This window comes from Myripristis murdjan, chromosome 7, assembly GCF_902150065.1.
Source record: "Myripristis murdjan chromosome 7, fMyrMur1.1, whole genome shotgun sequence".
NCBI lineage: Eukaryota > Metazoa > Chordata > Actinopteri > Holocentriformes > Holocentridae > Myripristis > Myripristis murdjan.
Window position 1 is genome coordinate 2,613,867 of NC_043986.1, and position 24,642 is coordinate 2,638,508.

General features: G+C 40.3%; 1 protein-coding gene and 2 long non-coding RNA genes across 3 annotated transcripts in view; 2 read left to right on the top strand and 1 right to left on the bottom strand.

The window, feature by feature from the left end:
* LOC115361801 (uncharacterized) lies at nt 1-4,107 on the bottom strand. The gene is made up of 3 exons (XR_003928449.1): nt 4,095-4,107; nt 2,843-2,848; nt 1-137 (listed from the first exon to the last, which is right to left on the bottom strand). It is a non-coding gene; the product is annotated as an uncharacterized LOC115361801 (long non-coding RNA).
* Nucleotides 1-24,642, top strand: part of LOC115362189 (interferon-induced protein 44-like) — a 166,062-nt gene that overhangs the window by 100,275 nt on the left and 41,145 nt on the right. The gene's annotated exons all lie outside the window — the stretch shown is intronic.
* On the top strand, nt 2,656-24,330 carry LOC115361802 (uncharacterized). Its single transcript, XR_003928450.1, has 3 exons — nt 2,656-2,667; nt 7,669-7,674; nt 24,270-24,330. It is a non-coding gene; the product is annotated as an uncharacterized LOC115361802 (long non-coding RNA).

The following is a 24,642-nucleotide window of genomic DNA, read 5'->3' on the forward strand; positions in this document are numbered from 1 at the left end:
ATTGCCTACACACTCTGGCCACATGAGGTCGCACATTGTCCTGCACCAGGAGGAACCCAGGGCCCACTGCCCAAGCATAAGGTCTAACAATCAGTCTGAGGATTTCATCCCAGTACCTTCCAGCAGTCAGGGTACCACTATGATGTGGAGGCCTGTGTGACCCTCAAACAACATGCCTCCCCAGGCTGTTTCTGACAGTTTGGTCAGAAACATGCTCACCAGTAGCCCTGGTCATTTTGCAGGGCTCTGGCAGTGCTCTTCCTGTTCCTCCTCACACAGAGGAGCAGATACTGGTCCTGTTGCTGGGCTGATGGCCTCCTACGGCCCCGTCCAGCTCTCCTCATGTAGCAGCTGGTCTCCTGGTATCTCCTTCATGCTCTTGAGACTGTGCAAACCTTCTTGCAACCGCAACTGGGGCTGTGCCATCTTGGAGGAGCTGGACTACCTGTGCAACCTGACTGGGCTTCAGGTAACCTGACTGGGCTTCAGGTAACCTGACTGCCTGCAGGTAACCTGACTGGGCTGCAGGTCACCTGACTGGGCTGCAGGTACCCTCACTGGGCTGCAGGTACCCTGACTGGGCTGCAGGTCACCTGACTGGGCTGCAGGTCACCTGACTGGGCTGCAGGTCACCTGACTGGGCTGCAGGTGCCGCCTGATGCTACAAGTAGTTACGAGGACACAAGCAGAACACAAAACTTCAGAAGAATCAGTCAGGAAGGACAAGGAGAGAGCAAAAGTCTGTGGCCACCACATGTAAAACCATTTCCTTTGTGGGGTTGTCCTGCTGTTGCTTCTCCATTGCACCTGTTGTCACTTTAATCTCTTTAATGATGTCTGCTGTTCTCCAGAGCAAAAGATACTGATAACAGTACTTCAACAGTACAATCCACACCTTGAATGGGCCAGTCATTCAAAAAGGCCAATTTTATAAATATTTAGGTATTTTGATGATCGATGATGAATTCACCTTTAAACCAGATATTGAAGCATGACTAAAAAAAATTAGAATAAAGCTTTTTTGAAGTTTTATACAGGAACAAGTCGTGTTTCTCTTTGTCTTGTAGATGAAAATTGTGGAAGCGATTTTTCTGTCGGTGATACAGTGATGTGACATGGAGACATGCAGCAACATCCACTCTTACACGCCTGAATGCTAAATCCTAAATCAACTTTTCAGCTCTTAAAAGTGTGTTGGTCTTCTCTTCACATTAGAAAAGACCAGAATTTATTTGTATTTATTTATGAAGGGCTTCTCCAAAAATTGCCCTTATATTTGCCAGCACTGATTGGCTGGACAGTTGGAGGCTGATTGGTGCTGCAGGCTCCCAGAATTAACACATATCTGGGAAAGACCGCTTTTAGATTTTTTGCACCACGCATCTGGAAAGAACTGCAGTGAAACTTTGAGACTCTGGTTCCAGCAGGTTCATGCAGAAATCTACTCAAAACTGTTAAACTAATACGCTACAACTTTTTTGACAAATGTTTTGATTGTTTGACTAATTTTTAAATAACTTATTATTAGTTATTTGTTGGTTTATCATTTTTTGTCTTTAGTATTGTTATTATTATCTTTTTTTATTCCTACTGTATTAGTTTTATGGCATTATTGTAATTATCACAATAAATGTCGATATTTAAATATTGCATAAATATTTTTATGCAATGTACTCAGGTGTCCCTTGAAAATAGGATCTTGATCTCAGTGGGACTTATTTTATTAAATAAATGTTTTTATTATTACTATTATTATCTGAGTAAAAACAAATTTTGAAGTCAGCTGTTCCTTTTGTTACTTCCAACTTAGATGGAGAAATTCAGTGCTTTGGTGGGAATTCCAATGAACTGCATCTTTCCTGTGAAGAACTACCATGAAGAAATCAACATAAACAATGATGTTGATTCTCTGATTCTGAGCGTCCTGAGACACATCATCGACTCTGGAGAAGACTTCATCAATCACATGGAAACCTAAGTCACTTTCATTTGGCTTTCAGAGATGTTCATGGCATTATAGAAACAACATAATCCTGCTGACATTAATGAATGGATATCCTAAAAAAATGAACTTAAAAATATTTTTGTAACAAGATTCTACATGTTGAAGTTAAGATCATTTTTCGCTCTTCTGCATTTTTACTCACTGTAGTGACTGTAGTGCCTTCGTCATGTGTTTCATGAGATTCTTAGCCAGGGTGCAAAACGTAGCCAGGGTGCAAAACTCACATTTTGGCTTATCTTGCAATAACAGATAAACTCAGAAAAGCTACCAGCCAGAAATATTTGTTACCAATCATCAAACCGCATTATGTCTTATTTACAGGCTGTGCTTTGAGCTTCATGTTTTATTCAGGATGTCAGTGCTTCTCTTCTACCAAGAACACTGATCTCTGACACTTTTCTCTTCAGCTTCATGTTTTCTTGTTGGAGGCTTAACGCTGGAAATATGTCACCATATCTCTAATAACATGTAAAACAGACGTTTCTTAAAGCAAAATCACAGACGTGTAGAAAGCGTCAGATAGTAGTAAGCAGCTTTGAGTTGATTGGCTGACGATAGGTACGGTGGACAGTGAGGGTCACATCAGAACAAGAGAGGCACAAGGATTAAGAAAAAATAACTTTTTGTTGAAAAGGAACACCTGTGTGTATTTGTGTGTGTGTGTGTGTGTGTGTGTCTCTGTGAACAAAAATTAAATATGAATACATCAGTCAAAAGCTAGAAAAACATTTTCTGTCATATCTGAGGAGAAACATGTTCTGATCTGACTGGATAACATAACTGGATAACAAAGCCCATAATGCCTCCATATCGAGGGCTGCAACAACAGCCCTTTACTTGGTTCTGTTTTATTCACTCTAAAATTCAAACGCTTATATTTGCCATAAACAATTTTTTTAAAAGGTGCAACAATTTGTGTGCTCAGTACTCCTGGCGGGCTGAGGGGGACACACAGCCGGGACGCAGCAGGGAGTTATTTTTGAACAGGGGCATCAGACATCAGAAGGGGGGGAGAGAGGGCTGCACGTCAACAAGGTGACACCCAAAATCCAAACCTCCAAAAGTGTAAAAAGGTAGCACAAACTGTCAAGTGAAGGAGGACAAAATCCTCATATTTCACCCGTTCACTGGCATCTTATTTGACAAATACTCACGTTTCAGCACAGATCCTTCAGCCCAGCATTTGAGGTTAATATGCGTAGAGAGGCGTTATATATGTATTATATATGTATTGTATGCATGCATTATATATACAAGTTCAGAGAGTGTGCACAGCTGTGGCGGCACGCTGTCGCGCACAGACAACATCACATCCACAGCCTATGAACCTACTCAAATCTACAGGTGAAACAACAACACTGAAACAATAAAGGCTGTTGAGACCAAATCATCTCTGTGAATGGTTCATGTTACTCTCTTAAAGAACGCACATGGAGTCTCTGTAAGCCTTGTTGTGTATTGTTACTGGTGTCATTATCATTATTATTATTTTAGTGTTGTCTTTTTGCATGGCACGGTTTTGTTAGCTTTTGTTCTGTTTTGATTTTTTGTCTTTTGGCTGTTACTGTTGTGTGTGTTACTGTGGAGGATTGTGTATTTGTTACATGTTGCCACCACCTATTCATTCCATTTACACTTTACAAAAATAAAAATTGAAAAAAGAAAAAAGGAAATGGAAAGGAGAAAAAGAAAAAGAAAAAGAAAAGAAAAAGATGAAAAAAGGAGAAAACCAGAAAAGTTTTATACATAAAAAGAAAGAAAAAAGCAGAAAGAAAAAGAAAAGAAAAACATGAAAAACATCCCCACTGGGGGGTGGTGGTTGGGTCGAAAAGTCAATTTTTTTTTTTTTTTTTTAAATGCTGTTGACAAGGAGAAAATGATTAAGTCATTTAACAACTCAAAACAACTCAAACACAAAGAGAGAACACCAACGTGATGTGAACCATCACCAACAGGGACCAGTCGACCGGTGGCAGAAGCCAATCTGATAATTATCCCTCGTCTGTGAGCCACAAATCAAACACACCTCGTGACGATGAGAATCTTCTAACCAACCATGGAGCAACTTCTTGGGACCTGCCCCGCCCACACCGCCATGGAGGAAGACAAAGAGGCGGGGCAAACAACGGAGGGGGTCCGTCCAGGAAATCCCCACAACAAAGTTCCCCTTAAGGCTCATTTCTTCTCCTTTACACATAAAAAAGATACGGCCATTTCAAACGATGTAACTGCCTCTCAAACATCACTGACACACAGTTCAGAGTACCTGGATGCAAATATTTCAATTACAAAAAATGTATTTGATTTAAAAATGTATTGTTTCTCTGCCAAGCAGCCACTCCTCTTGACGTTCAGTCTGTAGTTGTGTTGACTGGTTTGGAGCTGGGGGGCTGGACACACACAGTTTTGTTCCACCTTGTTTTCTCGTGTTTTAATTGGGGAGGGAAGTTTCTGTCGTTTGATTTTGTTCGGTGACAGTGATCACTTGGCAGTGTGATGTTTGTTATGCTGGCCCTGGTTCACCCTGAAGATACATCAAACTAGATCTTCATTATTTTTACGTTGTAAATGAATTCCCTTTCTTTACACTGAGTTTGTTTGTCTTTGTGGCTGGTTGTTAGTTGGGAAAGATCAGACTTTTTTCCTGTAGTGTCTTGGACACCCCAAGGTGGAGCTTGACACTTGTCATTTACTGCACATACACAACAAACAGCTGAAGTTATTGCATCTGGTTTTTGCAGAGCGTTGTGACTGGTGTGCTGTTTCATTTTTTTGTCTGCCGGGGGAAAGCAAAACAGCTGGTGATAAAAACAGATTGGACAAACAGATTCAAAGAGCCGGTCTGATGACTGGTTTTACCCCAGAACCTTCAGAAATCATCCTGGAACAGAGAAGCTGTTGAAGTTGCAGACTGTTCTTCAGCACAGGGACCCACTCTGTGGTTTCTTTAATAAAAGATAGTTTAATATCTACTGGTTGTAGAGGTCACCAAGGTTTTTGTTTTGAGTATCTTACTATTTTCTTTGATGTTGCACCACAGTTAATCAACACTGATTTGGTGGGCGAATATGTTAACATGTGTCTATGACTAGTAATCAGAGAACGTTATGCTATGCCACCTGGAATGTGAATGGTATAGGGTGTCCATCTAAAAGGAGGAAGATTTTGAGGCATTTAAGAACCAAAAAACAGGATATACTGTATTATTCCTACAGGAAACACATTGCTCACCTCAGGAATCAGTTAAACTATGCAGAGAGTTGGTAGGGCATGTATTCTTTAGCGCTGGGTCTTCTAAAAGTAAGGGGGTCGCTATACTAATAAACAAAGGTTTGCAATTCAGTCTGAGGAAGAAGATTAAGGATGAGGATGAGACCCTGATACTCGCCAATATACAGTATACCACCCTAGTTTTTTTTTTTTTTTTTGCAGACATGGAAAGTAAATTGTATAGTATTGGACATTATCCAATAGTACTAGGAGGAGATTTCAATAATGTTTTAGATAAAACCCTTGATTGCAGCAAGGCAAGGGGTGGTAAAGTGCCTGACTCAGTTTTAATTAGAGAATATGCAATTCAATGGGCCTTACAGACATATGGAGGCTTAACCATCCAGTAGATAGAGACTACACATTCTATTCAGCAGTGCATAAAGTCTATTCTAGAATAGACCTATTCCTTATTTCAAGATCCTTATTACCCTCCACACTGGCCTGTAATATTGATAGCATTTTTTTTAACTGACCATGCTATTGTTAGATTAGATATGACTCCATATCGAGAGATGGTAACGAGTGTGGCGCCACAACTCATCGCTACTATGGGATACTCGTTTTAAGATAAGATATTCCTTTATTAGTCCCACAGTGGGGAAATTTCCAGCATTACAGCAGCAAAGTGGATAGCAAAAATATGAAGCATAATTTACAGTAAAAACAGACAATAAATAGCAACAAGCAATATAAACACTATAAACAAGGAATGTAGAAAAATAGAAATATGAACAATTTAAACAACGGAAGAAAATAGAAATATGAACAATGTAAACAATGAAATAACACAGTAAAGTGAACACAGTGGATGTGCATTGTAGTGCAGTCATCAGTGCAGTTTAGGAAAGTGTGTGGTCTACTGGGAGCACTGCATGTTGTAGAAGCTTGTTTTAGGAAGGAGCTTAGGACACAGATCAAGCTATACATGGAGACCAATGTTCCTACTGCTCCATCAGCCATAGTGGCGTGGGAGGCCATGAAGGCATTTCTCAGGGAATTCATTATTCAGTCTGCCTATCATAAAAAAAAAGAATTCTGCTGCTAGGCTTATAGACTTAGAAAAGGGAATTAAGAATGTAGAAGATGAGCTAAGAAAGAAAGTATATGAGGGGCTTTATAAAAAAAAAAAAAAAAAAAAAAAAAAAAAAAAAAAAGACTCACCTTAAGTATGAATATAATACTATAGTATCCCAAAAAACTGAGTTTCTTCTGTTTAGAGCTAGGCAGACTATTTTTGAATCAAGAGATAAGGTGGGAAGATTCTTGGCTAGATACATTAAGCAGAAAGAGTCAGAATCTTTTATAGCGGCGGTGAGACAGCCTGATGGGACATTGGTAACTGAACCTAGTAAGATAAATGACACATTCAAAGATTTTTACATAGATCTACACTACTCACAAAAAGTTAGGGAGATTTGGCTTTTGGGTGAAATTTATGTAAAATATAAAAAGTTCACGCTACAGTGATATTATATCATGAAAGTAGGGCATTTAAGTAGAAGCATGCACTGGTGATTTCCTCATCTCAAACAATTTCTTGAAACAAAAGCCAACAACAGTGGTGGGTATGTAACAATCAGCCTTATAATTAAAAGCCTAGTTACCACAAATCTTAAGGATCCTACGGTAAATTGGTTATCTGTTAGTATCAGGTTAAGAAAACTAAATCAGAGGTGCACTTTCAAACTTAAGAATCAAAGATGGCGCTGTCAAAAAAACAATGTTATTTAACACAGGAGATCACCATGCACTTAATTACTTTCTCATTGTCTCTGGCAGAGTCCATATGTCAATAAAAAACTGAAATAATTGGATCCAACTCAAAACTCCTTCCAATTAGGCAAAAATACCCTTCAAAATGCAAAAATATAACTGAAAACAGCAATGCATTGCAAAAAAAGACAAAAAAGGCCACAATCTCACCAGCAGATATTTCCAGGGAGTGGAGGAAAGGATGAAGTCCCAATAGTTACTGTAAAACACAGCGTTCACTCTTGCTTGGAGGTTTTCAGCACGGGGAACCTATCCCTCAGACCTGACTCTTTCCTCTGCTAAAGAGTAATTTTCTTAATTTAACACAATATAAATTAAATGTCCTCCTATTGTTCCCTGGTCTCTCCTCTCTGCTCCCTCTTTTCCTTTGTTCTCCTCTTTTTCTCTTCCCCGCCCCAAACATTCCTTCCATTTCAAAACTCCCAAACTCCCTCCAACCACACCCACACAGGAACAACACCAATCACCACTGACATGACCATAAATGAATCCTAAGTTCTACTCCAGTGGGCCAGGCTTACACAAGATATGAACACTAGGTAGATCTAGGGCCTCAACATTTTAATCTACCCCTTTATCTCCTAATCTTGTGCTGGTGGTGATGCCACATATACCAGATACTCGTTTCAGCTGAGTATCCGGCTCAACCCTAGCAACCAAACAATAAACTGAGTATTTCTTGTAAATCACGTGGCTTATCACCGCAGTGTGAGAGGGCAAAGTTACACGATCAAAACGTTACTGTTTCCACCACACCCTGCACTCTCTCCAGGCTCGACAGCAGCACAGGTGTGTTTTTTTCTCAGTTTCTTCTCCTCAGGTTTTATAGTAAAACACAGACAGACGTACTGTTGTTTCTATTGTTAGAATTCAGTGTTTTGTCTTCATATTAATGCAGTGATTAATACCTTCAGTCACTGAGGAAATGGGATCATTTCAAACATGAAGAGACACCTGGACACAGCAGATCATTTCTTTAAGCTGCTTCTTTGATTTTCATTTTCAGTGTCGGTGGTGATTTGAAGACTGGTCTGACTTTCCAACTTCACTGTAAGACAAACTTTTTTTTTGTTAGACTTTAATTCATTTGAATTAATGACTTTTATTAACTTAGCTTTAGTTTATTTGAATTTCTGAATATTTTAACACCTATTTCTCACAGAATGAAACCAAAACTGCAGATGCTTTTATTTTATTTATAAATTGTTATTATAATGTTGGATTTAACTAATCCCTAAAGAAACATTTTCATGTTGTACCATATATATATTCACTTTTACCAATGACAAAGCCATGATCCATTAAACTCATTTTGAGCTTAAAGTGTAATACAACGTGAAATATTCAACTTTTTCAGTCAAGTTATTAAGTCTCAGAGTTATGTTTACAGTTTGATTTTAGGCAATGAATACATTGTTCATTCAACTATAAGATCTAAGTTGATCTAATGTGTTATTTTCTAGCAATGGGAGATTCATTTTCCACACCTGGTAAGACACAACATTTTAATAATAGTCAGTGTTGATGAAGTGATCCCTCACAAAGAATAACAAGTGCCCGCATGATGTCTCTGTGAAACACTGCTGACGTCTTAACCAACATGTGCAATTTGCTTTTCAGAATGGAGGGAAATACCATGGAGGTAAGAACAGAACTGCTGTCTGTGTGGTGCCATGGGTGCTCTTAATGTTGTTTTCTCTTCAAAAACACAGAAATTGTGCAACATGATTTGTATATCTTTGCATCAGCGATCATGGCCTAAAATGTTATGATTTCAGTTTGTTTGTTCATCTGTCCATATGTATGTCCCATTCTAATGAACACAACATCTCAGGAATGCCTTGTGGGAATATTTGCATGGACTGATTAAGATTTGCTGAAATGTCAAATAGGATAAAATGATGAAGTCATGACATTTTATATCCAAAAGGGCGAATGTCACTTTCACTGTGACATCAAAAACACTATTTCACACCATGACTCAGCATTTTGGCTTGACTTCCTCTCCCTGATGGCAGCAGGACAGGGGGCCTCCTGCTCCTCACTGGTTTTTCTGATATTGAGCTTCAGGTGTTTATCATTGCACCATGTAACCAAACTATCAGTCCTTTGGGGCTGTAGCCAACCACAGACAATCTAGGTCGACTGTAATTTGACTTCCTCCAGATCAGTAGAAAAAAACAAAACAACAATGTCTGCATGCCATAACGTGCACCGTGACTAATTTAGTTCATCTAGAGCACGATGCACCGGGTGCACGTTAGCTTACCTGGTGGCTTAAATAAATTGTAAATAAACATAAAAAAACACATTGTAGCATAATGACTCATTTTTAACCTAATTATTTCATACTGACATGATGGTCAATATTTACCCCTGGCTTGCAGTGATACTCGCTCTTACTCCATCAGGTCCCTTCTGGCCCCTGAAAATGACCCTTCTGCTTATTAAAGTAACATCAGTGACTGTCTGACCAGTTTGGGTCAGACAAGAGCATATCAACCAACCGAGCAGAAGACTACAGTCCTCTGTCCTGCTCTGGAAAAACAGCCTCTAAGTGAAGACAGCATGTTTAACACTGGAAATCATTCACTGGAATCATACATGTCAATATAATGATAACTTCCATCTTGGCAAAAAATTATTCTTCAAAGTCTAATTCCTTCAAAGTCTAATCTAATCTAAGATGATATGATCTGAAGTCTTTTCTTTGTTGAACAGACACAAAGACAGAGAGCTGCAGGACATGAAGAAGTACAAACCCCACAGAGACGACGTCCAGCATCTGAGAATCCTGCTTCATGGTCCAGTTGGAGCTGGAAAATCCAGCTTCATCAACTCTGTCGACAACGCCCTACGAAGCAGAATCACAGGCAGACCTTTGGCCGAGGCAAATACCAGTGAAAGTTTCACTAAGGAAGTATGAATGCCTTTTATTGTCCAGATAAACTAAGCAACAGCCACATCTCTAAAGTGGAAACCAAGTATAGCTACAGTGCATCACCGCAACTGCAGCAGAACCTCAATTATCCAAACCCCTCAGGATTTAAGGTGTCATTAAGGTGTCTGTGGCCTCAAATAATTGAAATATGCACAAAATGCACCAGACCATTTGGAGAAAAAACATCTATTTCATTAAATAGACTATCAACATGTTTGCAAAAACATCTGTGCTACAAATAAACTTTTAAACAGAGGACGAACATTTAGGCCTAATAGAAAGATTACAGTTCTTTATTAGCTCTTTTTGACTGCACAAACACACACACACATGCACACACACACACCAAAATCTCCAATGAATACCTGAACGATTTGCTGGAGGACAAAACTGTAACAAGACAATCAGATCAGCAGGATGCTGTGCTGAAGGCTACAGCAGAGTAGGGCACAGCTTGGAGTGGGAAGGAGAAAAAAACAAAAATGGAAATGGTCATTGTGGTTAACCAGTCACTCTGTAACACTGGGGGTTAGATAATCAAGGAGCTACTGTAATTGCAGTATTACAGCAGGGGACATTTTGAAAATTAAAAATAAGTCTAAGCCCACCAGATGATAGCATTATCATAACATCAGCACTGTCATCTCTGTGTTTTATAGTATAAAACCTACAAAATCCAAAAAGGACAGCTCGGAGACTTTTACCCTTTTGTCTTCAATGACACTATGGGTCTTGAGATGGACGAGGATGGAGGAGTCCATCCAGAGGACATCCAACTGGCCTTGAAGGGACATGTGACAGACGGTTACACGGTAAAATTAACTCATCAGAGCTTTGGAATGAAAGCCTCTTTGCTGACAAAAATATTTAATGAAAATTCTGTTTACATCATTACTTAAATGGATTTTACCTTATTTCTTAGTTCAGTCCTGGATCTAAACTGTCAGATGACAATAAGTATTACAACGCAGAACCAACTCTAAATGACAAAGTTCATGTTCTGGTGTGTGTTGCATCTGCTGACAAAATACCTCTACTGAAAGAAGATGATGTGAAGAAGATAAGGCAAATAAGAAGGATGGCCTGTGACCTGGGTAAGAGCAAACATCAGGATGTTCATTAGTTTGTGTGTAAAGCTGTGGTGCCACATTGAGATTAGTCAGTGTTACCTTGAAAACTGTATTCTTAAAGAACTGAACAGTTTCCTGTTGTGTATCTGCAGGAATTCCCCAGCTGGCCGTCATCACCAAAATTGATTTAGCCTGCCCACAGATCCAGAAAGATCTGAAGAACGTCTATAAGAGCAAAAAGCTGAAGGAGACAGTGAGTTTCTACTAGTTATTTTTTGATAGATGGTATAGAGATTTTATAATCTTATACACTGCTCAAAAAATTAACACACACACTTGATGAAGGAATTATTCAAGTTAAAAAGTCTTTACTTATGTACACTGTATAATTTGTTGAGAACAAAATGATGTAACAACAGTCAATGGAAACCAAAATTATCAGAAAAAATATAAAAGAAAAAAATGGAAATCACAGGCTGATCCAACTTGCGTGAATTTAAATTTAAATTTCGTATTTAGGTAAGGGAAAGTCAGGGCCAGTCAATGGCATCAATGCCTTCATCATCCAGGAACTGCCTACACACTCATGAAGTCGGGCATTGTCCTGCACCAGGAGGAACCCAGGGCCCACTGCACCAGCATAAGGTCTAACAATCACTCTGAGGATTTCATCTCCAGACTCTTTCACACCTGTCACATGTGCTCAGTGTGAACCTGCTCTCATCTGTGAAGAGGACGGGGCGCCAGTGGCGGACCTGCCAATTCTGGTGTTCTCTGGTGGTTCCAGTCGAGCTGCATGGAGCTGGGCTGTGAGCACAGGTCCCACTAGAGGACATTGGGCCCTCATGCCACCCTCATGTAGGCTGTTTCTGACAGTTTGGTCAAAAACATGCACACCAGTAGCCCTGGTCATTTTGCAGCGCTCTGGCAGTGCTCCTCCTGTTCCTCCTCACACAGAGGAGCAGATACTGGTCCTGTTGCTGGGCTGATGGCCTCCTACGGCCCCGTCCAGCTCTCCTCATGTAGCAGCCGGTCTCCTGGTATCTCCCTCATGCTCTTGAGACTGTGCAAACCGTCTTGCTACCGCACATGTGGGTGTGCCATCTTGGAGGAGCTGGACTACCTGTGCAACCTGACTGGGCTGCAGGTCACCTGACTGGGCTGCAGGTCACCTGACTGGGCTGCAGGTGCCACCTGATGCTACAAGTAGTGATGAGGACACAAGCAGCAGAACACAAAACTTTAGAAGAATCAGTCAGGAAGGACAAGGAGAGAGCAAAAGTATGCGGCCACCACATGTAAAACCATTTCCTTTTTGGGGTTGTCTTGCTGTTGCTTCTCCATTGCACCTGCTGTCACTTTAATCTCTAATGATGTATGACGGGATAACACCGGACGTCATTAAACTTGGGAAACCTTCACTATTGCCAAATCTACATGACCTCCTCTGCCTCTGCTGGAATGATGGAGCCGTCCCTCAGGACTTGTGTGATGTCAAGATTGTCACGCTGCACTGTAAGAACAAGGGTGACCACAGTGACTGCAACAATTACCGTGGCATATCCCTTCTCAGTATTGTAGGGAAGGTATTTGCCCACGTTGCCCTTGCCAGACTCCACCTCCTGGCAGAGCATGTTTACCCTGAGTCACAATGCGGCTTTAGGGCAGCAAGATCTACAGTTGGCATGATCTTCACACTTTGGCAGCTGCAGGAGAAATGTCGGGAACAGAGCCTTTGACCTTGTCGGCAGAGATGGTCTCTTTAAGATATTTGCAAAGATCGGCTGCCCCCCAAAGCTCCTTGCCATCATAAAATAATTCCACGATAACACACAGGGCTCAGTCAGCTGTGAAGGTGAAACATCAGAGGCCTTCCTGATCCGCAGCGTTGTGAGGCAGGGCTGTGTTCTTGCCCCAACCCTCTTTGGAATCTTCTTCTCTCTCCTGTTGTTGGCTGCTTTTGGCTCATATCCTGAAGGTGTCTACCTTCACACCAGAGCAGATGGCAAACTTTACAACCTTGCCTGACTGCAGTCAAAGACCAAGGTAACCAGCGTCCTCCTAAGGGAAATGCTGACCTGTCCCTTGATGCAGAATTGAACACCCGTCTTGCGAGGGCCGCCGTCAAACAACAACCTAACTGTGCGCACAAAACTCCTGGTCTACCAAGCCTGTGTTGTCAGCACCCTGCTGTATGGCAGCGAGGCCTGGACCACATAAACCAGACAAGAAAGACAGCTTAACAGCTTCCACCTACGATGCCTACGCCACATCCTTAGCAGGATAAAGTTCCCAACACAGAAGTCCTGGAACATGCACACTCCACCAGCATGTTCGACATGGTGAACCAACACCAGCTCAGATGGCTGGGCATCTACAGGATGGACCCCAGCCAGCTCCCCAGGGCCATCCCATATAGTGAACTGGCAACAGGCTCCAGGCCTCCTAGTCCCTCACGCTTGCGCTTCAAGGACGTCTGCAAACATGATATGAAGCAGGCAGGCATTGACCCCAACAACTGGGAGCTAGCTGGAACCGACTGTGGCGTTTGGAGGCAGACTGTTGCTGCGGGAACCCACTGTGCCGAGGAGAGACACATCTTGTTGCTGCAGGAGAAGAGAAAGAAGAGGAAACTGCAAGAAGCAGCAGCAACTTCTGCGTCAGACCCCTCCTTCTTCATCTGCATTAACTGTGGAAGAGACTGCCACTACAGAGTGGGGCTGTACAGCCATAGCCACCACTGCAACAAAAACTGACGACCCCTCAGGCGCAACCCATCGTCAGCACTGACCAAGTGCGGACTGGTGTGTGGGGAAACTGGGGATTTCCCCGGTGGGCCAGGCCACAAGACAAAGTAGAAGCAAAAGAAAAAGAAAAAGAAAGGGAAAAAAGTCTAGTGCAACGGCCAAGAGCGTCAGGTGGCTATTGTTGTGATAGGCTATACCTGTGACCCGACTCGCTCCACACTTCACTCCGCACTCCGCTCTGCGGCTCCATTTCATGACTGATTCCCGGCCTGAAAAGTGTTCCCAGTCCAGCCCTGGCACTGATGGATGGATGCCTATATAAACCAGATATTGAAACATCACTAAAAAAATGCAAATGAAGATTGATGAAGTTTTTTTTATACAGAAAGTTGTGTTTCTTGTAGACAGAAATTGTGGAAGCGATCTTTCTGTCGGTGCTAGATTACAGTGATGTGATTTGCAGACATGCAGCAACATCTACTCTTACACTCCTAAATGCCAAATCCTAAATCAACCTTTCAGCTCTTAAAAGTGTGTTGGCCCTCTATTCACATTAGTAGAGACCAGCATTTATTTGTACTTACTTATTAAGGGCTTCTCCAAATATTGCCCTTATATTTGCCAGCACTAATTGGCTGGCTCCCAGAATTAAGACAAATCTGGGAAAGACCGCTTTTAGATTTTTTGCACCTTGCATCTGGAAAGAACCGTAGTAAAACTCTGAGACTCTGGTTCCAGCAGGTTAATGCAGAAATCTACTCAAAACTGTTAAACTTATATACTATGACTTTTTTGACAAATTTCTTGATTTTTTTGACAAATTTTTAAATAACTTATTGTATTAAATTTGGTTATTTTATTATTTTTTTGTCTTCAGTAGTGTTATTATTAGCTTTTTTATATTTATTGTGTTATGGCATTATCACAATAAATATCAAAGACTTTAATTTTTTATGCATTTTATTTTCGTGTCCCTTGAAAATAGGATCTTGATCTCAGTGGTTATTGTTATTATCATTATTATTATTATTATTGTTACTATCTGAGCAAAAACAAATTTTGAAGTCAGGTGTTCCTTTTGTTACTTTCAACTTAGATGCAGAAATTAAGTTATTTGGTGGGAATTCCAATGAACTACATCTTTCCTGTGATGAACTACCATGAAGAAATCAACATAAAGGATGATGTTGATTCTCTGATTCTGAGCGTCCTGAGACGGATCCTCGACTTTGGAGATGAGTTCATCAGCAACATGGAAACCTGAGTCACTTTCATTTGGCTTTCAGAGATGTTCATGGCCTTATAGAAACGACATAATCCTGCTGACATGAACGAATGGATTTGCTAACAAAATGAAATCAAAATGCTTTTGTAACAAGATTCTACATGTTGAAGGTACAATCATTTTTTGCTCTTTTGCATTTTTATTGACTGTAGTGACTGTAGTGCCTTCGTCATGTGTTTCATGAGATTCTTTTTGTGAAAATATTTGAAAACTTACATTTTGGCTAATCTTGCAATAACAGATAAACTCAGAAAAGCTACCAGCCAGAAATATTTGTTACCAATCATAAAACCGCATTATGTCTTATTTACAGGCTGTGCTTTGAGCTTCATGTTTTATTTGGGATATCAGTGCTTCTCTTCTACCAAGAACACTGATCTCTGTGACTTTTCTCTTCAGCTTCATGTTTTCTTGTTGGAGGCTTAACGCTGGAAATATGTCACTATATCTCTAATAACATGTAAAACAGACGTTTCTTAAAGCAAAAACACAGACGTGTAGAAAGCGTCAGATAGTAGTAAGCAGCTTTGAGTTGATTGGTTGATGTCTCGATAGGTACGGTGGACAGTGAGGGTCACATCAGAACAAGAGAGGCACAGGGATTAAGAAAAAACTTTTTGTTGAAAAGGAACACCTGTGTGTGTGTGTGTGTGTGTGTGTGTGTGTGTTTCTGTGAACAAAAATTAAATATGAATACATCAGTCAAAAGCTAGAAAAACATTTTCTGTCATATTTGAGGTGAAACATGTTCTGATCTGAATGGATAACATCTTTACAGCCCATAATGCCTCCATATCGAGGGCTGCAACAACAGCCCTTTACTTGGTTCTGTTTTATTCACTCTAAAATTCAAACGCTTTAGGGGTGGCACCCAAAATCCAATCATCCAAAAGTGTAAAAAGGTAGCACAAACTTATTATTATTGGTTTTGTCTTTTTTTCATGGCACGTGTTTTGTTAGTTTTTGTTCTGTTTTGATTTTTTTTTGTCTTGTGGCTGTTGCTGTGTGTTACTGTGGAGGATTGTGTATTTGTTACATGTTGCCACCACCTATTCATTCCATTTACACTTTACAAAAATAAAAATTAAAAAAAGGAAAAAAGGAAATAGAAAGGGAAAAAAGAAAAAGAAGAAAAAGACAGGGAAAAGCAGATAAGTTTTATATATAAAAAGAAAGAAAAGAGCAGAAAGAAAAAGAGAAGAAAAAGAAGAAGAAAAAGAGAAAAAAGAGCTGAGGGGAGTGTTATATTTATGTTAGAATCAGAGAGAGTCAGAGTCAGTTTATTTGCCATTTGCAGTAAAAAAAAAAAAAGTTCACATTTAAGACCTAAAGGACTGTGAGACAACAAGTAAAATAGGTCAAATAAATCATAAAAACAGGCAGGTAGATAAAGAGAACAATACAGAAGGACAATGCCACCAGAGATGGCCCACAGTCATCTGAAAGGATACAAGAAAAATATAAAAGTGAAAACATTTGCTCTAAAGTCATAGATAAAAATAGACTTCTAAGAGTGCAAGATAAGCGAGTACTCATGTTTGGCACACTTTTAAAAGTATTATAATGACAACATAATTCTAATAATAAATACTCACATTTGGCACCCAAGCGTGCAGGCACAAGCATGGATTCAGGTGTGCAGTTTTATGTTGTAATATATCCAAGAGCGTAGGTTTGATTTTGACATTGGTTGGGACATAAAAGCACTCCAAGGCGGCGCCCCTGAAAGTTGATGTTTTTTGCATTTATGACTGCAATTTCACATCATGTGGAGCTGATCAAATAAACAAGCAAACGATCATAATCAGAAAAAAAAAAAAAAAAAATTCAGGGATTGACATTACACTGATTCTTGGGAATTTGGATAAAACAGGTTTTAATTTTGAAAAAAAAAAAAGTGCGTTAAATTACAAAATCTGAAGGTATATCATTATAGGCCAAGGTCTTGGCTGTTCAGCAATGTACCGGTGCAACCTCCTCATTTTGCATTTTTTTCATAAAATAGGTTTTTCCAGTTATTAGGCTACTTTGTTTTTGTCAACACCGTCACCGTAATGTTTTTTTTTTTTAAATTTGAAAAACAGATTTTTGTATTAAAGAGACTATTACTTTAATAACTCAACAGCACCAAAGAAACATATTGTAAGCATATTCATTTAAAACCAATATAACTGCCTCTGACGGTGGTGACACTAATCTGACGGTGGTGACAGTGGCCTCATTAAAACATACATTTCCAAAATTTAAACCACTCAAGTCAATGGCTTCTTGCTTAACAACTTTATTTAACTATTTGGTACAAAAAATAAGAATCCTGAGCACTGTTATAAGCATTTTTCAGACTTCAGTCATCACCGTCACACAGAAAACCTGACGGTGGTGACGTCTGACGGTGGTGACAAAAACCTGCTCTTTCACATGATAAGCATGAGTTGTTCACATTAGCCAGCTTGTTTCCCCCCTGTTGCTACCTGCATCAGACCTCCTCTTAAAAAGTATACATTTATTCCATAATCTAATTTAATATTTTTTATACAGAAGTGACGGTGTTGACATGTTATGGGTTGTGACAGTAGCAGTGTCCAAAAATATGAAGAGATTTAAGAGAAAATAGAAAACTTCCAGGAGCCTGAGTGGTCTTGAAGCATGCAGTAGAGCTGAAGGTTTGAAAAGGGCTCCGCAGGAATGTAATTGACCTTGTAGTTTTTTTATTATTATTTTTTAAATAAATATCTGACGGTGGTGATGAATATCTGGGACACATTTTGAGCAACCACAAAATAATAGTAAATATTGTTCAAAACCCATCGTTTGTAGTTTTTAATACATATTATGATGTACTCTTTATTCAATGAAATTATTACTTTTTGTTGTTTTAATCAAGTTGAAATGATTATCTCCTATCTGAGGACAACTGGTTTTGTAGGCCATTGGCCAACATATAATCATTAAATTAATACAAATTAAAAATAAACCTATAAAAGAACCTTACAAATGTGCAAATTTTGCCCTGATTATGCCCTTGATTCTTTTTATTCATTAAAATGTTGTAAATTTCCAGCAGAAATAGCATTTTTCTTAGTGGGACATGATTTATCCAAATTCTCAAGAATCAGTGATTAATGTTTATGACATCTGAAAATCTATACTGACTACAAGTATTGAATAATTCTGTAATGTTGTAAGTTAAAGGCAACTAAAGAAAGACAAGCAGGCAATTTAACAGAGTTCTCATCTTTAGTGCAACTGTGCATCATACTGTACATCAACAACATACAGAAACATAAATAAAATAAAAATATAATAAATGTTTGACACAAATACCTAAATCAGGGGTGCCGCCAGGAATTTTGGGCCCCATGAAAAAAAAATACATATATATTTACATGATGATTGTTTAATAATTTTATATTAGTTTTTACCTATTTTTTGGGCCCCCTGTCAGGCAAGGGCCCTTGGAATTGTCCTAACTTTTCCCCCGTATACGGCGCCCCTGACCTAAATACAAACTAGTGTCCATTGTCTTGCTCTTATTTGAAAAAAATCTCTGTGTTGTTGAGGCTCTACAGTTCTATCAGCATGACATTTTAAATCGTGGTTAGTAAAAATGCATAATTCCTGCTTCCCTAGAGACAACAGGCCAATGTGCCTGATAAAAGCTCTCATTTCAAAGAAGCATGCTGAAGTATAGTTCTAACTGCCACCTGACAAAATAAACAGTGAAGAAAAACATCAATAGCTCAGTTGACTATTATTGCTATCACCATTATTATCAACTCCACATCAGCAATATAATAGATAAAGTGGGCCTATTTTCTTTAAGTAACTTCTACTTTGACTTCTAAAAAAACTTCTTATGTCCACTTTTGTTTTTTGGGGACCCAATCTGGCTGTGCCTTATTACCAAACACACACGCGCGCGCACACACACACACACACACACACACACACAGAGAGAGAGAGAGAGAGAGATACAGATGTGAATGTAAATGCAGCCACTGATGTTAAACTCCGTCCAGCTGACGTGACTCAGGCAGAACAGACGAGTGTGTATGTGTGTGTGTATTATATTTGCTTTTTTGTTTGTTTCTCTTTCAGTGTCTTTATCCTTCAGTGTCCTTCTGTTTGCATGTTTTCCTGTTTTCACTTTCTGATTTTGTTGTTGTTTGTTTCCTGGTGCCATATGCATAAAGATTATTATTATTATTATTATTATTATTATTATTAGGCTATTATTATTATTATTTTTATTATTATTGATGTTGTTGTTGTTGTTGTTGTTGTCATTATAATTACTACTATTATATGTTGTGTTTATTTGACCAGATGTCCCTTTCCCCTCCTTTGTTTACACTCTCCTTTAGTTTTACTGTCAGTGTCTCAGTCATTTCATTCTGCAGTGAAACTGAAAGTGAGCCAGCCTGTGACCCAACAGGAAACTGGGGGATTTCCTGTAAATCACGAGGCTTTTCACCACAGTGTGAGAGGGCAGATCAAAACATGATCAAAACTTTGTTTCCACCACACCCTGCACTCTCTCCCGGCTCGACAGCAGCACAGGTTGGTTTTTTCTCAGTTTGTTCTCCTCAGGTTTTGTAGTAAAACACAGACAGACGTACTGTTGTTTCTATTGTTAGAATTCAGTGTTTTGTCTTCATATTAATGCAGTGATTAATACCTTCAGTCACTGAGGAAATGGGATCATTTCAAACATGAAGAGACACCTGGACACAGCAGATCATTTCTTTAAGCTGCTTCTTTGATTTTCATTTTCAGTGTCGGTGGTGATTTGAAAACTGGTGTGACTTTCCAACTTCACTGTAAGAGAAACTTTTTTTTTTGTAAGACTTCAATTCATTTGAATCAGTGACTTTTATTAACTTAGCTTTAAGAGTTTATTTGAATTTCTGAATATTTTAACATCTATTTCTCACAGAATGAAACCAAAACTGCAGATGCTTTTATTTTATTCATAAATTGTTATTAAAATGTTGGATTTAACTAAAGAAACATACCATATATATATTCACTTTTTCCAGTGATAATGCACAAAGCCAAGGTCCTTTTATCTTATTTTGAGATTTAACTGTAACAACTTCACATATTCAACTTTTCAATCAAGTTATTGGGCTCTAGTTGCCCGGTGCAGCGCAGGGTGGCGCAGTGAAGCGAACACCCCACAGAGCTAGATTCAACCAGTGCAACCCGAGGCGCGCTCAGTAGTTTGGCAGACTGAGGTGCGCTGAGATGGGAGTGGTGGCTCAGCAGGGGGAGGTGTCGACAGATTCAGCTTGGCGCAGTGACAGTTTCGTGCCACAAGGCTTCGCCAAAGTGCACCCAAAGCTCGCCATCTGAAACCAGGTCTACTTTCAGCACAAGGCGGAGCGGAGCCGGTGCAGTGGTGTAAAACATGTGGCGGCAACATAGGCAGAACTGGCACAGGTTAACAATACAATACTTACCTACAAAAAACACTATTCAATGCTACTGTCTCAATCAGCACATAAATGTATCTCCATATCGACTGTCCTGTCACAACTGATGTCAGATCAAAGGAGATTGGCACCGTTTGGCAGCGTCATGGAAACCCAACCTGATCACCTGTCAGTCAAACAATGTGTCCAGTACGGTGATGTCTTTTTTCCAGTCATGGTGTCTGGCGCTGCTCGTGTTAACTACACAGTTCTTCTTCCATATATATAAATATTCCACACATGTCGAAAATGGAAAATGCATTCCTTGCCAGACGCTGGGCGTTTAAAACAAAATCCGGTTCATGAAAGCTTTTACATTTGCTGTTCTAATCTCTAGTGTGTTGTTGCATCAGTGAGTGATGGAGTCGAAAGTTGCAAAACAAACATGTAGGCTATTTATATAAATATGGCAAGGATTATCCTTTGAGGTAAAAACATTCATTAAAAATGGGGGCTTCACAGTAAAATTTATATTTGCTCATAAAAATAAACAGTGGCGGTTCTGCCCATGTTGCCGCCCTGGGCGAAATTACTGCCTTGCGCCCTTCCGTGTTACTATTCCTAAAATAAATCCCCCCCTACCCATCCTTAAAATGCAAAATAAAATAGAAAATAAAATAAAATAAATTCCCTACCTATTCATGCCCTTAAATGGAAGGAACCAGAACCCAAGGTATTTTTTTATTTTTTTTTGTTTGGCCTAAAAAAGCCACTGGCCGCCTTCAGGCGAGCCGGCCGTCACCGGTCGACATCAGGCGGGCCGGCCGCGGCACCGGCCTGATGTTGACCGGTGCCTCGCCCACCCGGTCAGGTCTGCCGGATCTGACAGGTGAGTGGTGCACACATACTGCCATATATACCTTTCATTATAAATCAACTTTTGTTCATATGCGGCTGCAGCAGTACAACAGACAATGACAGAGACAACATGGTTGATTATTGACTGCGCTATGCGGCCATTCGCCGGTAACTGCAGCATCAGGCGAAAAAAAAAATGCCGCCCCGGGCGGCTGCCCGCTTCGCCCGTGCCTAAAACCGCTACTGAAAATGAACTTTAACAGACGGTGACAGAGCTGGAAAAAAAGAGATGCGAGGCAGTTAGGTAATGGAAAGACAGGGGACTGAGGAAGACGAATGTAAGGATAGATGCATGGATGGATGGATGGATGGATGGATGGATGGCAGGCAGCTCCAGCAACATTCCAGCAGCCAAGACTGGCCTCACTGTCCTGAGTGTTTATTGTTTATTATTTATTAGGATCCCCGTTAGCTACAGCATGGCTGCAGCTATTCTTCCTGGGGTCCGCCAACATTTTAAAATAATACAAATCTTAAAATAACATAATAAAAGCAAACCTAAAGAGGCTTAAATAGATGAAAGAAAATACCATATGCAAATAAGAATCTGCCCTAAGCAGAGACATACTAAGAAATTAAAACAGCAAATTAGAAAGTCACAGAGAACAAAAATGAAACAAAAACACTGCAACAGTTTAGTATCTGTCTGAGGTCAAATCCCCCCAAAACTGAAAAGCTGTCCTCAATCCATTTCATTTGTAGTCACAGACTTCACCACCAGAGAAATACATTCAACAGTCATAACTAACTATGTTTCAGTTCCCAGCATGTCAGACAGTCAATCTCAGCTAAATGCTTATTTAAATGATTTTTATTTTTATATTCTATAATTATCATTCATACTATTCAAAAGCTTAACTAATAGTTTGAATGTTCTTTTGCCAATTGTTTGTGTGATGGGCTTAGGGAACAAGTTCCACTCATACATGACTCTGTACACAACAGTTTTTACCAACATTAGACTTTACTGTTGGCAGTGCAAAATATCCTCCAGCCGCCTGTCTGGTGATGTATTTATTGTAATCAGAGCTGTAACATAGTTCTTGGTATAATACATGAGGAGTCTTTGTTATGGACACATTTCTCATGAATAATAGTAGCTCATTTGATTGGTTTAAAGTGAATCGGCTGTCAAACCCACTCCACGCCTTCTCTCCTCCCTTCTGCCGGTAGGAGAGACGGCAGAGTTCTTGTGCCACCGAGCACGGCATGCCAAACTTGCAAAATCCACCTGGCCACACCCAGTTGCCTCGCTTGGTCTGCGAAACTAGAGCCCATTAACTCTCAGAGTTATGATTACAGTTTGATTTTAGGCAATGAATAAATTGTTCCTTAAGTTGTACATGTGTTATTTTCTAGCAATGGGAGGTTCTTCTTCCACACCTGCTCCACGATCACCACCACCATCTCCCAGTAAGACACAACATTTTAAAACTCAGTGTTGATTAACTGATCACTCAGAGAATGACAAGTGCCTGCATGATGTCTCTGTGAAACACTGCTGACGTCTTAACCAACATGTGGAACTTGTTTCTCAGCTTTTAGGAAGCTATGGAGGGAAATACCATGGAGGTAAGTATGGCGAGGTTGAAGCAATTTAAAATTTGGATTAGAATAAAATCAAAAATGGTTAAAAGCCGACAACGCCATTCAGGATAAAGAGCCTTCGACTGACATGAAAAAATGACATGCAGGTTAATGCAGGTTCTTAAAATCAGGGATGAGCAGAGTTAAAAAATCACCTAACCAAGAGCAATAATTTAAAAACCTCCGTCCCAAAGTCACTCATGGCAGTCCATCAGTCCTCTCCATCTCCTCTGCTAAGAGGTCCCAGGGCTGCAGACCAGAATCCTTAAGACTGAAAACAATGCGGTCACTACTGAATCCACGAGGCACATATAAGAGACACCCAGCCTAATAAGTCAGCCTTGGTCTGGTGGCAGTACTCCTAATCTTAACTTTACACACGCTTTAAACCCCTCGTACTTAGCCGAAAGAGGGGTGCATCGCGACCACACCCCACTATTACTCCACATTGCTTCCCCTTAAAATGCAGCCAGCAGCTAGGCTCCTCCTCTCCACTCCGGCCGTCCAGCTTCCCGGCTCCACTCTGGTCGTCTTTCAGTTAACTGCACCTCCACCTAGCGTCCTGCCAGCTCCTGGGGCTCTCATACCGAGGTGGTGGTCTCCTTTCTACCCAGCAAACAGGCCTGCAATGGCCCTTTACAGGCCCACTTAGGGCAGCCCGCGCAGGCCCCCTGAGAATTTGCTCATTGGCAAAACGTTGGCTCCTCAGTGCTGGTCCCGCATGGGCAGCCTACAACAATAAATCAGTTCCACACATAAATGTATTTCAGCTACTAGTGTAGTTTCCTTTGGGAGTTCCATACATCTAAAATGGATGCGGTCATTGATGTATGCATTGTCAAAAATGTTCAATAGTCAAAAGGATTCAAATCAATTCATTTATTAAATACACACACATTACACTGAATGAAAAATGTTTATGATTTATTGTTGTAGATTAATTTAACTGCAAAATCAGTGTGGGCCTAGTGAGGGCAGTGAGGGCTTCCTGAAAGCTAGGTAAAGGCTGCCTGCTGTGCGCCCTGTAGCCCTAAGTGGGCCCATACAGGGCCAGTGCAGGCTTCCTTAGGGGTTAATGAGGGCTGCCCATGCGGGACCAGCACTGAGGGGCCAACATTTTGCCAATGAGCAAATTCTCAGGGGGCCTGCGCGGGCTGCCCTAAGTGGGCCTGTAAAGGGCCATTGCAGGCCTGTTTGCTGGGTACTGGCCTGCTCCTCTGTCTGTCCTGTTGTCTTCTCTGCCGCGGCTTAAAAAGCTTCCCTGCGTTCCCAATCGCATACTTCTATTTTTTACTCTTAGTATGTACTGCAGCTGCCCTTATAAAGTATGTAGTGTAGTATCCAGTATGCATGTATATGTGTACTACTGGGACACACTACATACGTCATCCCTGAGCTCCGACCCTCTTACTCACTTCCACCGCTGTCCAGTATTCCAAAATTCATTCAGGGCTTTCCTTTCTGATACGCTTATATTACAATTCTTCAACCTGTTTGTGGATTTGACAGTCGCTTCCATGTCTTTTTCAACTAGTTTGCTATCAAGTGTTGGGAGATCATGTTTTTTGTGATGTTTGTTGACGTTCTGGCTTTATTCATTGTTCTTTGCAGGTTAATTCATCTACAGAT